The sequence below is a fragment of the Hetaerina americana genome, unplaced genomic scaffold (assembly GCF_022747635.1).
Source record: "Hetaerina americana unplaced genomic scaffold, ioHetAmer1.1.p SCAF_5, whole genome shotgun sequence".
Classification (NCBI taxonomy): Eukaryota; Metazoa; Arthropoda; class Insecta; order Odonata; family Calopterygidae; genus Hetaerina; species Hetaerina americana.
The window spans coordinates 32,780,615-32,796,410 of NW_027287095.1; the positions used below are offsets into that span (position 1 = coordinate 32,780,615).

Here is a 15,796-nt window from a genome sequence, read left to right on the forward strand (position 1 = left end):
ACGTTCGTTATGTAATGGAAGGTTGTAAAATTTCAAGATATTACTCATTTAAGTTAACAAGGTAAAATACCGGGCACAAAGAACAAATTTTAAACAATTTCATTTCTTAATAAAACAATTGTTGATTTGAACAGTTTACCTGCAAAACTATTCGAGCCCTTTCCTAACCAGGTTAAATACTTAAAAGAAAAGATGTAAACAGTTTATGTAATAATTTTATTGATTTGTTGTGTAAAATTGTACGTAACAGCTTAGTTTTGATTTTTTCCCTTGCTGATTGGGAAACCGATGTAAATGAGATGGGGATTTTCTTTTTTTTGCGTGTTGAGAGTGGTGTTTGGAAGTTTCCTTTAAATGTATTGTTTTTTTCTGACTGATTTGATTTATTAGCTTTTGTATTAATGATTGGGTTCGAGATGCCATGTTATTTTTCTAAATCAAGTTTGATGATTGTAATACTTGGGGCTTGTGTTCCACATGGCAACGTCTATCTGCACTAGTGCGTTTTAATGATAATAATTATAATAATAATAACCACAACGCAGACGTGTGTGCGGCATTCTTGTGGTTTGAATTAAATGAAACACCTGCCGGAATTCGATCCATTGTAGAAATGCAGTTTTACTGTCCATGACTTCGGGTCTGTAATTAAAAATATTATTCCGATAGTGTTATGCCATATAATCATAAAGCCAAAATATAATGTCATAATGTAACCAAGTTGAAGCGATGGGAATTCATAACGATAAGACAAATCTTTCAAGCTTTATGACTGAAGTTCCTCATTCTCCGTTTTAAGGAAACGACATCCCATCGATTTACGATGAAATAAGATTGCCACGCCATGTGCGGATGATGTGATGTGACATCTCTCAATGACGCGGGGTTATTTGGCCATCGGTGTAAATAGGCCCGTGGTGTACAAGGGGCTGTTTTCTTGTTGAGCTAAAACATTTCCATGGTTAAAAAAAGGCATTCGATGGCGACGGTGACGCAATTCGTTGAAAAAAGTCATCTGCTGTAAGCATTTACTGATGAAAAATGCATTGTTTCACCAAAAGACCTGCGAGTCTTCCGTGGAGGCGTAAAGTTTGTTAGTTATTCAAACAGGACTTCTCAGCGAGTTATTTCCACGCTCAACAGATGGAATAATTAAACCTATGCGAGCGTCCATTCCCGAAATGGGTGCTCGAATTTGAATTCACACGTACTTCAGAGACCTATGTCCACGTCGACGCCTTCACGCTGTAGGGAGTAGATTCGCGCCCGCGAACGCGTCATGTTCGCGTGCGCAAGGAAAATTACAAGCCCTCAGTTTAACGTAGATCTTTCCCGCGTGGTCTGCCATTAAAACTTTTCGGACACCACGAAATGTGGCAGCTGCCCCGTCGATTTTTTTTAAGCACTAAACGGATAAGAACCATGGCATACTTGATTTGAAATGTTCATTAGTGTGGTTAAGACCTCAAAAACTAATTTAAAAGTGTAAAGAAGGCAGCACTAGATCAGGGGTGAATTTTATCTTTCTAGGCTTACTTACCACTAGAGAAGGAATGAGAAGGAATTCTTTCCATTTATTAAATTCCGTACGCAAAATTTAATTTAATTTACGCAAATATGTGATGCTTTTTGTTTTTCTTCTCCCGATAGATCACTAGAATTGAGAAATGCTACTTTCGTATTTCGTCAATCGGCTTCGGAGATTCGGCAAAAAATTCTGAGAATGCGAATAAACACAATTTGAGATGAGGAAGCTTTCCCCTGCAAGGAGAGGTAATAAAAAAGCACTCAGAACTGTCATGATTTATTTTCCGGCATTTAGTTTTCCCTTACATCATACAGTTAACGCGAAACTTGAGCAATGAGTACATTACCTGTTTGCTTGCGTACATTAATATTGCAGTAACTTATATAGATGGAACTTTGCACTCCAGTGGATGGATTTAGGACAGGGATACTGACTGAGGAGTACCTGGGTTCGACTCCAAGTGACGCCTCTGTGCACCATCAGCTTCTACACCCAAGATGTGTGATTTTTCGGGGTACCTGATCTACCTAGGAAAAGGAACTGGTTTCGATTATTAGCCTGATGATGTGTGAATTTCTCACCCTGTTAGGCTTTGTTCTAGGTAAGGTCTGCCCTCGCCTGTCAAACCTACCTTCGTATTGATAGCAGTGTTTTTTAAAACTTTTTAGTGCATTTAAATAGAGCACGTACAGAAACGTAAGTGACCTTCAGCAAAATTAGAAGATGTTTGAGGGAAAACCTCTTTCAATTCAGATAGAATCTCTTCAACTTTACTAAGAGGGTTTTAAGGTAGAAAATGTTTCGCTAATACGATATTGTTGCAAAGGAGTTCAGTTGATATTCAAAGACCAACGGTGGATGATCTCACTATCACTATAACCATGGTAATAGCAAATAAAACCCGCCGAATGAATGCACGAAGATGATGACAAACTATTAAGTAACTGATAAAACTACCTTAGTCTCACTTCGAAGTTTATTTATTATTATTCATTTATTTATTTATACCCTGCAAGCCACCGCCAGGGTGTGTGGCAGGGGGTGAATACACACTAGAATAATTTTACGCGAACATGACACTACCGCGGTCGGACAATGTTATTATGATCCCCTATCGTTCGTGGAAAAAATGACATCTTAAATCTATCTGTTCTACACTTAATATCTCTTATTTTACTGACATGGTCTCTCCTACCGTAGTACGATGGGGGTAATAATACAGTTTAGCTCGCTAGGAGATAGTAGACCACCTAAGTACTAAGGACTAATTCCTGCATCCTTTGAAATTGACACAAACTGGGTTTGGTAAGAGAATTACGCTAGGTATTTTCCCAGAAAATTCTATCACACAAATATAACGAAGGTTAAAATTGGGGAGTCCAGGGGTAGGTCTTTATGATGACGATAATAATATAACATATTACACCATAACTTCAACGAACATTGTGAAGAAGCTGATGTTTTAAAAAAGAAGTCCCTTTGTCCTTGCTTAAACGATTTTGTTATATAAGAAGGACTTGCTAAGATTTTTCTTTTTATTTGTGGCATAAGATTGTGTTTCGTGCGCTATTTTGGTTTGTTTTGTCATTATATTGTTTTATATGCCTAATAAATAACCCGATTAGATCCCGATACTTTTTGAAGTAGAACTATGCGCTCAACTGAGCTACCATTACTGCCTCACAAGAAGACGCCTCGATGGCATTAATAAGAGTAATTTAAAATTACTATTTTCATTCGCAGGTGTGCGATAATCCGTCGAGAGACAATAATTTTGCTTGAACGTACCCAAGTACCGGTAAGGCGTGTTCACTTATTACGCCAATTTCTTTGGGTTTATGGGAATTGCAATATTCATTACTTTCGTAATAGCAATAAGGATCTGAATGATCCTCAGCTAGGTGCTTACAGATCGATACGCTCTCAAGTCGATGTCAAATTGTTTGGCAATGATACTGATATGTATCTGATTATAGGGACGAATAATTAGTTTCACCACATAAGATACTAACTTAGGCCGAGAAATTTTTATTATTTGAGCTTTCAATCTATAGTCAAAACCTATACCATATGTTCTAATATCCCGAGATATATGTATTTGAAGATAATACAAATAAATACAATAAATAATGTATTGGAAGAAATACCAGCAACCTAATCTCACCTTAGTTAATTAAATACCCAGTTTTCCCGCGCACACTACAGAAACATGTCCCCATATTGTTTTGATAGCTTAGCGTAGAGTTTATCTCGTACTAATCGTGAGTCCGATTACGCGTAAAATTCAAAAATTCATGGAAGGGGGCCAGTTCTCCTCCCTGTTCCAACATCTTTTTTCCACGAAGTTTTACGTTTCCTTGAAATGATTACTGATCAGGGTATTGCGCATAGCCGTCACCCAGGAAGCTACCTTCAGTTGCCGAACCCTGTGCCCTTTAAACTGCCACACCGCTTTGTTTTTCGAGTGAATTTTTAATGTCTTTAAGAACTTTTTTCAGTCATTTAACTTGAATGAGAAAACACAGATTATTTCCGCAAAAATTAACGAGTTGAGAAAAAAATGTTTTTGACAGAATTCTATTGACTCGCTTAGATAAAATTTAAAGAAAAATTAATTAAATTTGAACTCAACTTCCTAAGCCTGAACGCCGGATCATGCATTCCCACGGTGTAGCGAAAATAGATAGCAAATGAACGAAATGTAATGAAACAAATTAGCAACTTTCAAAAAAGTTAAGACAATAACTATAAACTGGAAATATACTAAAGGGACTCATGAATAACTTAAAAAAAGTTAAATAAAATACTTTTAATTTTACCGAAGCTAAAATAAAACTACTGACTAATCACAAGTTAAAAAATAACTAAAAATATAAAAAAAAAGAAATTAACTTAGCAAAAGTTGTTATTAGTTATTTTATTTTGCTTCTCTGGCGGACAGAATTGGCAACACGCAGACTTCAACAAATCCCAAATCTTTTAACGTCCAACTTGAGGCTCCAAATCAGCGTAATTCCTGTGGCGATCCGCCACCGACAGTGAGGTACCACACCGAGCAAAGCGCCGACTCGGCAGGCAGCGGCTCGGCTTCGCCGAATTTTGCTCCCGCCTTGCCCCTTGAAAGCGCCGACACAAAATCAGCTGTCTCCTTTTCACCTCCTCCCTTCCCGCCACACGGACGAAAATTAAGCCCCCTTCTCCTCCTCCCCCCGCTCTCGACCATGCCCAAACCCCTCCGCAGACTGTGGCATCCGGTGATGGGTATCGCGTCGACGGGAACCGCGTTTATATATCGTGAATGGGTATGGAAGAAGAGGAGGGGAAGGGAGCGGGGTGGAGAAACGTTAGAGGGGGATAAAATGGAGGGGAAAGGAGGTTCTCCCTCCTGTCACGAACCACCACACCTCTCCCCTAACGCGACGACGCGGAGGGGGCGTTACACTCCCCTGTTCGATCCGAGCGCCGTCCACCTGCATTGTCGCGATCGCGAGCGCAACAATCAATCGAGACGGAAGAGAAAAAAAAACAAATGAATGGGAAAATACGCATTCCCCTCCTTTTTATCGGTTAGGGTCAGGAATGAAGTAACGGCCTCAAGAGGAATTCTTCTCGCTTTATTCTCTACCCTTCCTCCCTCTCTCTTTCTCCCGCGTCTCCTTTCATGGGTAAGTCGGCCAACTTCCACTCACGAGAAGCTCAGCGTTTTCTGCCGTCTGGCTGATGCAACGTGAAGCCGTTTCCCTATCACCCGGAGTCGTCACGGCGTCGGCTTTGGCGCAAGGGGCGGTCGGCTAGACGCCGGCCCAGAGTTCCGCCCGCAGTGCCGGTGGGCGGAGCGGAGCGGGTGGGACACGTGCTGCAGTTGAGAATTTCCTCGCGGAAGTTAGGTCTCATTTCGTGAGCTTCAGAGGTGTCCGATGGTTTGTTAAGAAGTCGCTAACCGAATTGTCTTGAGTTATTTCCTCCGTATGGTATTAAGTTGTGAGTCATTATAAGTGGTCCGAATATTTTCGAAAATCAAATTTTTGTCTCCTCCGAAAGGATTGACGTCACACAGTAATTGAATTTTAAGATGAGAAATTCAGTTTAAAAAGTGGATGTACTAGTTGAAACTGATAAAAACTTAAATTGACTTCAATGTTATCGGTTTGCTAAAACTAAACTTTGCGTAAAAATATTCACTGACTGAAAACTCGATGATTCGCTACCATTTACCGCGTTTTATCCTCTTGAAAGAAATCTTTTGTTCTCGACATCACAAGCGAACATTAATTCCCTCGTGTTTTCAAAAACTTATAATTTTTCTCCGATCCGTCGTTCCCACCCTGCTCCGTTCCAAATAAGGATTGCAGTTCCTTAACCTCCATTGTATAGCATATGCAGGATGTTGTCACGCTAAACATGCGATTTGTTTTGACTGCATCAGATTTAACATTAACCACGTTTTATCCTCTTGAAAGAAAATTCTTTTTTTTTCGACTTCGGAAACGACGAATAATTTCCTCGTGTTTTCCAAAACTTGTTATATTTCCCCGATTCGTCGTTCCAACCCTGTTCCGATCCAAATAAGGATTACAAAATCCAAGTACGTGAGTTCTACGGCCTCGTAAATTAACAAAATGTTTAGCCAAATATGGATTGCAGTTCGTTAACCTCGGAAATATTTACTACATTGTATAGCATATGTAGGCTGATGCGATGCTAAACATCTGATTTGTTTTAAATGCATCAGTTTGGACAACACTGTAAGCGATAATAACAGCAGCATGTTATAAATCAGGCAAAATTATCGACAACATATGTAACTAAATCTCATCGTTCATTGAACCACGCCAATGCTTTGTATATGCGAACAGGTTGACTGGCTTACGGCTACGCGCGTAAAATCGAGTAAATCGGGGATTGGCTCTCGAAAAAAAAATATGTGCGCGTAGTATAGCGTCGTACAAAGAGAGATGAATGAAATACTTGCGCAGTAGAGATAACGTGATCGTGGCAGCACGATTTCTTGAAACTTTGATAGGGCCACCAACACGGGTGTGGAAAAAATTAATTCAGACTCCTCCCCCCTTTCTAAATCAGAATCAAAATCTCTTTCAGAATCTAAATATTATATGAAAATTTGAAAAAATAAATTTACGAAAAAAATACATTTTGACCCTAAAATCCGCTGAACTCTTGAACGAAAAATTGACTGAACTTGTCCATTCCTGGACTTAACTTTCCTTGGACTGAACCTGCCTCCCTACCTACTCCACCACTGGCGTAATTCATCAGAGGTGGAACTTGACACACGGCACGTAAAATATGGTGCTGCGTCAGGTCGTGCGAGAGAGTCGATTGAAGTCGAGGGGACCTCGAGCACCAATATATAACGCCTCTTTCATCACCCTGGAAGAAGTCGGGTGTGTATTCACCCCCTGCCACACACCATAGCGGTGGCTTTCAGGGTACTCAAATAAATAAAAATAAATAAACGGTAAACCAACTCACCTTTGAAACGGAGACAGCCGATCTGCGCGCTGGATTCGTGAGGCACCCGAGAGTCGAAAACCACGTGTTTTCGAGAGAGAGTGAGTAGGCCCAAGTCCCGTCGTACACTCCGTCTATATCAGGGAGACACCACCTCAGCCGATCCTCGCGAAAGAAACGCACTCCATGGTCCCGTACGCGCTTCAGCAATCCACGACCTCTCCTCCTCCGGAGCGAAGCCTTGGTGGTGGCGGCCGGTGGTGCGGCGTTCCCCCGCGGGAAATTTCGAGGGGACGGAACAGAGGTTGGTACAGAACATCCGCTTCAGAGAACGGTGGAAACTCGGTCGGGGAACGAGGGAGGTCGGAGCGAGCGGTTCCCGCCAGGAGGGAGGATGGGATGTGAAGAATAAAAAAATATAGATATAGGCACGACCGCCGCCTTCGGTCACGCGCCGTAATCTCTCCGGCTTCTGTCCCCACGTGCTGCTGGGGTACGACTGAATTCACTGCCGGCCGCCGCCACCACCACCAGACCTCATGGCCTCCCATCTCCGTACCTCAACGACTATCTCCCTACCACCCCCTCCCCGCTTCTCCAGCACACCCCTCCCTCTCGCCGCTGCCCCACCCCGCACTCTCCCCTCGACCTAAAGCCCTCCCAACCCTCTCTCTTTCTCTCCCCTTTGCCAACTCTCCCCTTCTAGCAGCGCTCTCCCTCTCTCCCAGTCTTCCCCACCTATCTCCGCCCTCCAGCCCCGTCCTTCGGCGCACAAGGTTTACGCCGGCCGGCAGTCCTCCCCACTACAACCACCGGCGGAATCCTTCCAACAATGAACGCCATGCCCTGCTCTCCAGCGGCAACCCATACGTGTGTGTGTCAACACAATATAATGAACAGGGAACTGGTTTAAATAAATGGACCAAAATGAAAAAAAATTCAAGCTTTTCGGCCTTCATCTCGTCTTTGTCCGCGGGAAGGGAGTCTTAAATATATGTAAATAAATATAAGCACACATGTATTCAGAAAATTACGCGGAAGAGAATGATACAATATTGGTTCCAGGCATGAAAGTGGAAAAAAGGATAAACAGAAAATGTGGGGTTCCGCTTATTCTTCTTGGGAATATTTCGGTACGGCAGCCACTTTCTTGGTAATGGAAGTATTTAGGGGAGGCGACCGACAGCTTAGGCCATTTGCGCCATAAGGGATGGACAGGAAAGGATGAAGGGTGGAGAGAAACCCGGCGTCGGCATTAGCCTACTCTTTACGAAAGCCCCTAAGGGGTCCGCAGCTTAACGTCCCATCCGACGGACGGCGTACTCAATCAAAGTGCCCTCCACAAAGCACGTCAAGTAGGGATCGAGATACCACTGAAAAATATTCAACACCGCCGGGATTTGAACTCGGGCCCTAAGGGTGGTAAGCCAGTACGATAGCCACCGCACTATCTCGGTCCTCCGCCACTTTCTTCTACTCAAGATGAAAGAGGGAGAGATAAAAGAGTGTCCTTTCGGCGTCCATATAAGGAAGGTGTTTTTCGGCACCGAAATATTCCCGAAGCCCTTTTCATCTTTTTCTGTATGTGTTCTTTTCTATTTCCACGCCCGTAAACATTGCTTCAATAAATAAAGATGCGTATAAATAAATAAATATGCGCGTGCGTATATAAATGTACAGTATATGCACCCACAATAATAATGCGTGTGAATTTATAAATAAATATATACGTATTGAAATGTAATGAAATAATTGACTTTGTAATTCCACAAAGTCAATTATTTCATTACATTTCAATATGTTATGCAAATTCCACAAAGTTACGCCTGAGACAACAAATATATACGTATATATAACCTCATTTTTATGTATTAAAACATCTTTATTTATTAAAATAATACATATTTTATTCTGTCTACCCCACTAACCTATTGTGTGCTTGCTATCCCTTTCTTTACCTGATGCCTTGAGAATATATTTACCACGGGTGAATTGTGCATTTAATCCTGTATGCATTCCTCCGATTCATACACAAAAATCGATTTAACGGCGATAAAACGTTCTCAATGTTAAAAGATAAGGAAATTAATCGGGAAATAGGGAAGAATAAAGTCTCATTGACGTGAATAATAATGTATATGAAGTTAGAACTAGTGTACATAGACAAAAACACAGAAACATACAAAAAAAGAAAAGGAACTCACTCGGTTTCTTTTCTTTTTTGTGTGTTTTTGTCTTTGTACACTTGTGCTAACTTCATACACATAAACATATTTATAAACTATAAGCACAGTAATTAGCCCGAAGGTCGGTTTGGTAGGTGATGGTAGAGTTGACACAGTACTAAGCCCGACGGCGTGTAAAATTCATACATCAGGATAGGGGGGCCAGTTCCTTTCCCTATGCTGGTTATGGTTTCCCAGGAAGATCTGGTACCCGAAATATCACATGGCTTGGGTGGAGCTGCACATGCCTAGAGACTTGCCCGAGAATCGAACCCGGGACCTTCCGGTCAGTAGTTCAACACTCTACCCCCTGGACTACCGCGACCCATATACTTATATATATAAAAATAAAAAAGACCATGATTTTTCTCCCTCCCCTTTCCCTTGGGGATCCCCTTTCCTTTCAACCTTTTCATCTCGGAGGGACCAGTGACGACGGCGGTCGGAGGAAGCAGGTTTTCCAGTCGTAGATGAACTGGTTGCCGACCAAATTCGAAACTTCGGGACGCCTTTCGACAGATGTAATTCTACTTCTCGCAATAGTGCTACCGCTAGGGTATTCTCCGTGGACTAGCGTGACTGCGATCCGTAGGGATGCGGAGGAGGATAAAAGGTATCCCACGCTCAGCGTAAAGCAGGGAGGAAGTGTATGACGAAGAAGAAATCAATTCTTAAAATGACTTTTTTATCTCTTTTTTGTGAGATCGTCTGGTGTTCACCTAAAAACATCGAATTAATGCTAAAAGACTATCTCTAGTCTCACGAGTAATTGCGTTGCCGCGAATTTTCCACTTTTTTTTCGAAAACACTTCGTTCGACCATTTCCGAGGCACTCCCCGCCTTCGGTTCACGGAGTTCCGGGCTCCATGGATGATGAGCAAGAGAGCCGCAGATATTGCGCTCTGCCGGGCGGTCTGTGCTTCAATTGCCATCTGAAATAGTATCATTCGAAAGGGAGGAAACTCGTTGGTGCCCTGTCCAAGAGAGGGGTCGATCGAGAGAGGGAAATAACAACAACTATGGAACAGAAGCAAATGGTAGAAGACGTTCTCTCCTTAACCTCTCGCATAAGCAGCAACGTTTGGGGACGACACAGTAAGGAAAGGAATAAACGAGACGTACAGGTAGCGGGATCACCCTCTTACGATTTTTAAGAATATTTCTGACAGGTATCTCTGGCGAATTAAAAGGTATTAAATCAAATCGGAGCCAATGCACGATATTAAAATGTCGGTGAAAGAAATGGTAAACACGATATCACACGTATGATGAAATTTGGAAATGGTCTCTGCCGTAGCTAAGATCAGTCTCATTCATGATCTATCTTCACTGTGGCAGTGACGGCCGTGGATGACGGTCTTCCAATTCTTGGATCGTCTGTGAGAAACATGTGGCGTTTGAAAATTTCTTTTCCACCTAACCACTGTGCCATATTTCGGGATACCATTTCCATGAACAGCCATCATTTCATCGTGTATTGGCCGAGTATTGTAACTGTATTAAGAAAGCCTTCGACAATCTACTGCATAGAAAACCACTCAAAAAGCTAGAAACATGTGGCAGAGATAAAAATATCCGGGGTTGGGTTTTTTGAATGGTCGGGTACATAGAGTAGTCCTAGATGGAGTTTGCTCCAATGCAGTTGAAGTTACTTCAGGTGTTCCCAATGGGAAGTATTATTGGACCTCATATGTTCCTACTTTACGTTAACGACATTGACTCTGTCGTCACTAGTAAGACACGTTTAATTACCTAACATGCAGTGTTTTACCGTGATATAGGTAATCCCGATGACAGAGCAGTTTTATCAGATGACCATAATGCTCTACAACGCTGGAGCGACACTTGGCAATTAGATTTAAGCTTAAAAAGTGCGTAGTGATGAATTTTTGAAAAACGATCGATTCCCTTCAGAATGTCTACTGCATCGGGAACACCGAAGCGGAATGTGTAGACTTGGTAAACACTTAAGCGTTGCCCTCACTCACGATCTCTTCTGGGTGAAACACATACCTGGACAAGGTAGCGAAAAATTGAGATTTATTGGAAGAGTACTGAGTAAATGCGATGATAAAGTCAAAGAGAAATGTTATATTTCGCTGGATGGGCCTCATTTAGAATATTCTGCAAATATATGGGATCCTCACGATGTTGGATTAATTGCCAAATTGGATCGTGTGCAGCGTAGAGGAGCTGGATGTGTAAAACATTGTTATGATAAACTTAGTAGTGTATCCAAAATATTAGAGTGGCTAGGCTGGAAATCACTCACGGAGCGAACGGTAAATTACAGATTAAATCTCTTGCATAAATTGGGAGGACGTTTATTTAGTAGTGATGTTGAAAATGTATTATTGCTCCCATCGTACTATGGTAGGAGAGATCATCCAATGAAATTAGAGAGATTGTGTATAGAACAGGTGGATTTAAGATGTCATTTTTTCCACGAAAGATACGGGATCAGAATAACATTGTCCGACCTCTGTAGGGTCGCATTCGAGTAAAAATTAGTCTAGCGTATATTAACCCCCTGCCACACTTCCTAACGGGTGGCTTGCAGGGTACTAAAATAAAATTAAAAAAAAAAACTTTCAGATGAAGGGACTTAATCACACTGCGCGCCTCTATCTTCTCCACACTACGAGTTACTTCAATCTACAGCTTCCTGACACGAAACAAATCAATATTAATAGCTGTAATTTACAACATTATTTACATAAGGATCAATTATTATGCAGAATAAATGTTATCCATATGTTTGGGTTGTGTCTTAGTAATAATTACTTAAAAACGACGCCCCTACGTATACATTATTAACAAGTCTATTTATCCTGAGTAAATTAAATTGCATTGTTCCCGAATGTGGGAGGATTTGTTGCAATTAACTACTTTCGCCAGCTGGAAGGGAATAACGAGAATACCTAATAGAACGCCCGCAGGAGAAATTTGGTAGCTTGTTAAGGTGCAAATGTTGACACTTGTCAAGGAATGTTGAGGAATTGGGAATTTTCCGCAGTAAAACCTATTTTCGCTGTATAGTAATCATTATATCGGAATTTGCCCAGCCATTGTATTAATGCGCAATTACCATATGAGTGTGGTAAGATCATTATGGAAGCAATCACTTAATTTAATATGGGCCTTGATGATGTAACACGATTATTGTTACTCGGACCATTATCCGGGGCCTATGGTGATCAAGTAACATCATTTAAATTCAATTAAGCTTTATTTTAACTTCATCATGAATACAAAGGTAGTAATTTACGTGGATATTGTTGGCTATGTATCTGAATTGAACAAAAAATGATTGAATTGGCATTTCACATAATTATTAAAGTAAAAAAATCAAGGTTTAAAGAGATATTCAGGAAAAGTAAGAATTAATTCACAGAATTAAATTCATTATTCACTTTCCCGCTGCAAGAAATGACCGTATTGCTGTATATTTCCATTCAATATCCGTTATGGGGAAATGGCTCTATAATTCTGTAAGCTGAATAAATGGTGATGATAACATTTGATAGTCCATATCTCATACGTTCAATATGAAACTTGTGGTAATGAATATAAAATGTCGCGTCAACCGCCGAAGCAGATGAAGTAATAAGATAGTCACTTCATTTTGAATGCATTAGATGAGAGTGTTAGACCGCGCCATATTCTTTGTAATGGGTCATCAATCCGAGGATTGGTTTGCAGTAGCTCTCCCGACTATCCTGTTTCCTGCCAATCTCTTCATTTCATCACACTTCCTTGCGCTTACGACTTATCCATTTACTTCTCGTAATTTATCCTTGACCTTCCTCCGTAGTTCTTCCCTCCTCATATTTCCCTCAGTTACGGCCTTGGAGTAAACAATCATGCGTCAGGATCTGTCCAATTGGTTTCCCCCTTCTCCTCGTAAACATCCCCCATTCACTTCTTTATTCTCCCACTCTTCGGGGTGCATGGTTTGTATAAAAGGTATCGGAAAAAGTTTCGGAAAAATATATTTATTTCAGATACTGCACCACTGTCTCAAAATTCTTCAATTTACACAAGTACATCCCATGAGCGACGACACACTGTTGCCAGCAGCTTTTCCGCGACTCGAAGGCTTCCTGGTAGGCGGGATCCGGAAGGTCCTCAAGAATACGCGTACAAGCTTCTTTGACAGCACCACGGTCCAATGGTGGTGTCCTTTCGGAAGGATTTCACGTTTGGGAATATGAAATAATAGCCTGCTGTTACCAAGTTGGGTCTGTAAGGGGGATGGGAAATCGTCGGGATACCGTTGCAAAAGTTCTTCGCTTGCAGACATTCGACTCTGCTCTTGGTTGTCCGTTAAGATCTTCGGGACGAGTTCAGCGCAGGTCTTTCGCATCGCCACATTTTTAGTGATAATAGTGTACACTTTCATCTGATCAATGTCAATACGATCTGCGGTCATGCGTACACGTAACCGGCGATCTGAATTCTTGGACAAGACTTCACGCACTCGTTATGAAAAAATTGTTGCCGACACAATTCATACAAACCTTGTACTTTTACGCTTGTGACTCTGTCTAGTTATTTTATTTTCATCGCTCTTCTGTAGCGCCGCATTTCCTTCGCCTCCTATATTTTCTTTCCTTCTTCCATATTCCGAGTCTCACGCTCGTAGAAAAGCTTACTCCACGTATAAGATTTCATAAATCGCTTCCTCAAGTCTGTCAACATGCAATACTAGATTTAATTAAATACTAGTGTAGGGCTATGGAAGATTTTTAGCAGACTACACCTTTCATTCAATTGCTTCTAATCTTCTTTTTTTTACCAGATACCATTGTTCACTTCTCATAGTCTTAGTAAATTAAAATGTGTAAGAATATGAAGTTTAATGTACTGCGTGTGTCGTAATAGTGTCACCTGTTTGTACGAGGGTAGGCTGAAAACTAATGCACAAATGCTTGTAGACCACAAGAAAAATGACCTTCAGAAGCACTTATGGTGGCATGTGGAAGTAAAATTCCCCTTCAACACGAATGTGCAGGTTTGAGGTCGTTTCATTCATCCAGTGTATTGTGAGAAGCGGAAGTATGGAGATGTGTTCTAGTGCTGTGTCGATGCTGTTGTCGAATTTTAAACTGCTGAAAAAGTGACTCCTACTTATATTTATCGTCGTTTAAAGGCTGTTTATGGTGACGATGCTGTTGATAGGTCTATTGTAAATCGATGGGTAGTGAAATTTTTTGGTTGCGAGCGAGAAAAAGTTCAACAGACAACCATCCGCAAAAAACTTCTTTTGATTTTTTTTGGGATGTTCACCGAGTTTATGTGACCGATTTTCTGGAACGAGGAGCAACGTTAAATTCTTCTCAGTATATACAGACTCTAAAACACCAGCGACGTCGAGTTTGTCGTGTTAAAAGCAGCATGGCGCCAATAATCTCGCAACATGACAAAGTTCGTCTACGCATCTCGCGCGCGACTGGAGAGACTCAGCGAAACCTGAAATTCGAACCGATCCTACAACCTCCTTATTTCCCCGATCCTGTACCTTGCGACTTTTATTTTTTCCTTCAACTCAAAACACATCTTAAGGGTAAATCTTTACACCTCGGGCGGTGAGTAGGAGGGAGCTGTCAAGTCCTAGATTCGAGAAAAGTCGGAAGAGTTTTTTAGTGACGGAATGAAAAAACTTGTTACACGTTGGGAGAAATGTGTTAGACTTAAAGGGTGGCTACATTGAAAAATAAATAAATGTATGATTTTGAAACTTAAGAATTCTACTTTAATGTACTTATTTCCCCATCTTGCTATTTGTTTTTGTTTGTGGTCTACAAGGAATTGTGCATTAGTTTTCAACCTACCCTCGTAGTTGCTTCTTCTGACGGAGAGCCTCCGCCATTCCTATTCTGAATAATCCCTTCCTCTTCCTTCTTCTGTCGCTAGTGGCCTTAACAAAATTGCAAAATCCTTCCCCTTGTTCCGGCGTGTCTTTCCAAACACTTATTTGAAGGTTATCTTCAATTCTTAGACTGCAGACTTTAACCTTGGTTTTGTTCTCTTTTATCAGGAGGTTTTATCTGTACGTCCCATGCAGGCTAGTATCCTTTTTACGTCTCCCTTCTTCCTTCTCTGCTACTGAGTATGAAATTCACAGCATGCTTATCCTTTCTCCATGTATTCATACACTAAGTTTTATCTTTTCCTTACTCTATGTAAATGATTTCTCAGTGCATACGTTAAAGGCTATGGACGATAATGAGCAACTATGCCATACTCAGGAGTACCCTCTTTCTTTCAGATTCCTATCTCTCTCAACAGTCACATGTAGTCACTCCTGACATCTCTCTGGATAGAACACGTATCAATCTCCTTCCGTTGTATTTCATTTTTAATATATTTAACCATTCGTAGCATTGAATTCCGCAGGATAAATTATTTACATCTGTACATGCACAATACCCCTCAAGTATTCCTGCTAATCCCCGCAAAATTCCGCCTCACACCCTTGCAAGGGCGTGAGCGGAATTGTTACGGGGCGCTAGGGTATGTGGCAGGGGGTGAATACACAATAAACTAATTTTTACCCGAATATGATTCC

The 15,796-nt window shown here is 41.2% G+C and overlaps 1 protein-coding gene across 1 annotated transcript in view; it reads right to left on the reverse strand.

The window, feature by feature from the left end:
- Window positions 1–7,494, reverse strand: part of mnd (L-type amino acid transporter minidiscs) — a 136,790-nt gene extending 129,296 nt beyond the window's left edge. The window contains exon 1 of the mRNA XM_071592250.1: window positions 7,022–7,494. The gene's annotated coding sequence lies outside the window, so the exon portion shown is untranslated. The remainder of the gene's footprint in view (window positions 1–7,021) is intronic.
- Window positions 7,495–15,796: the final 8,302 nt, after the last annotated feature.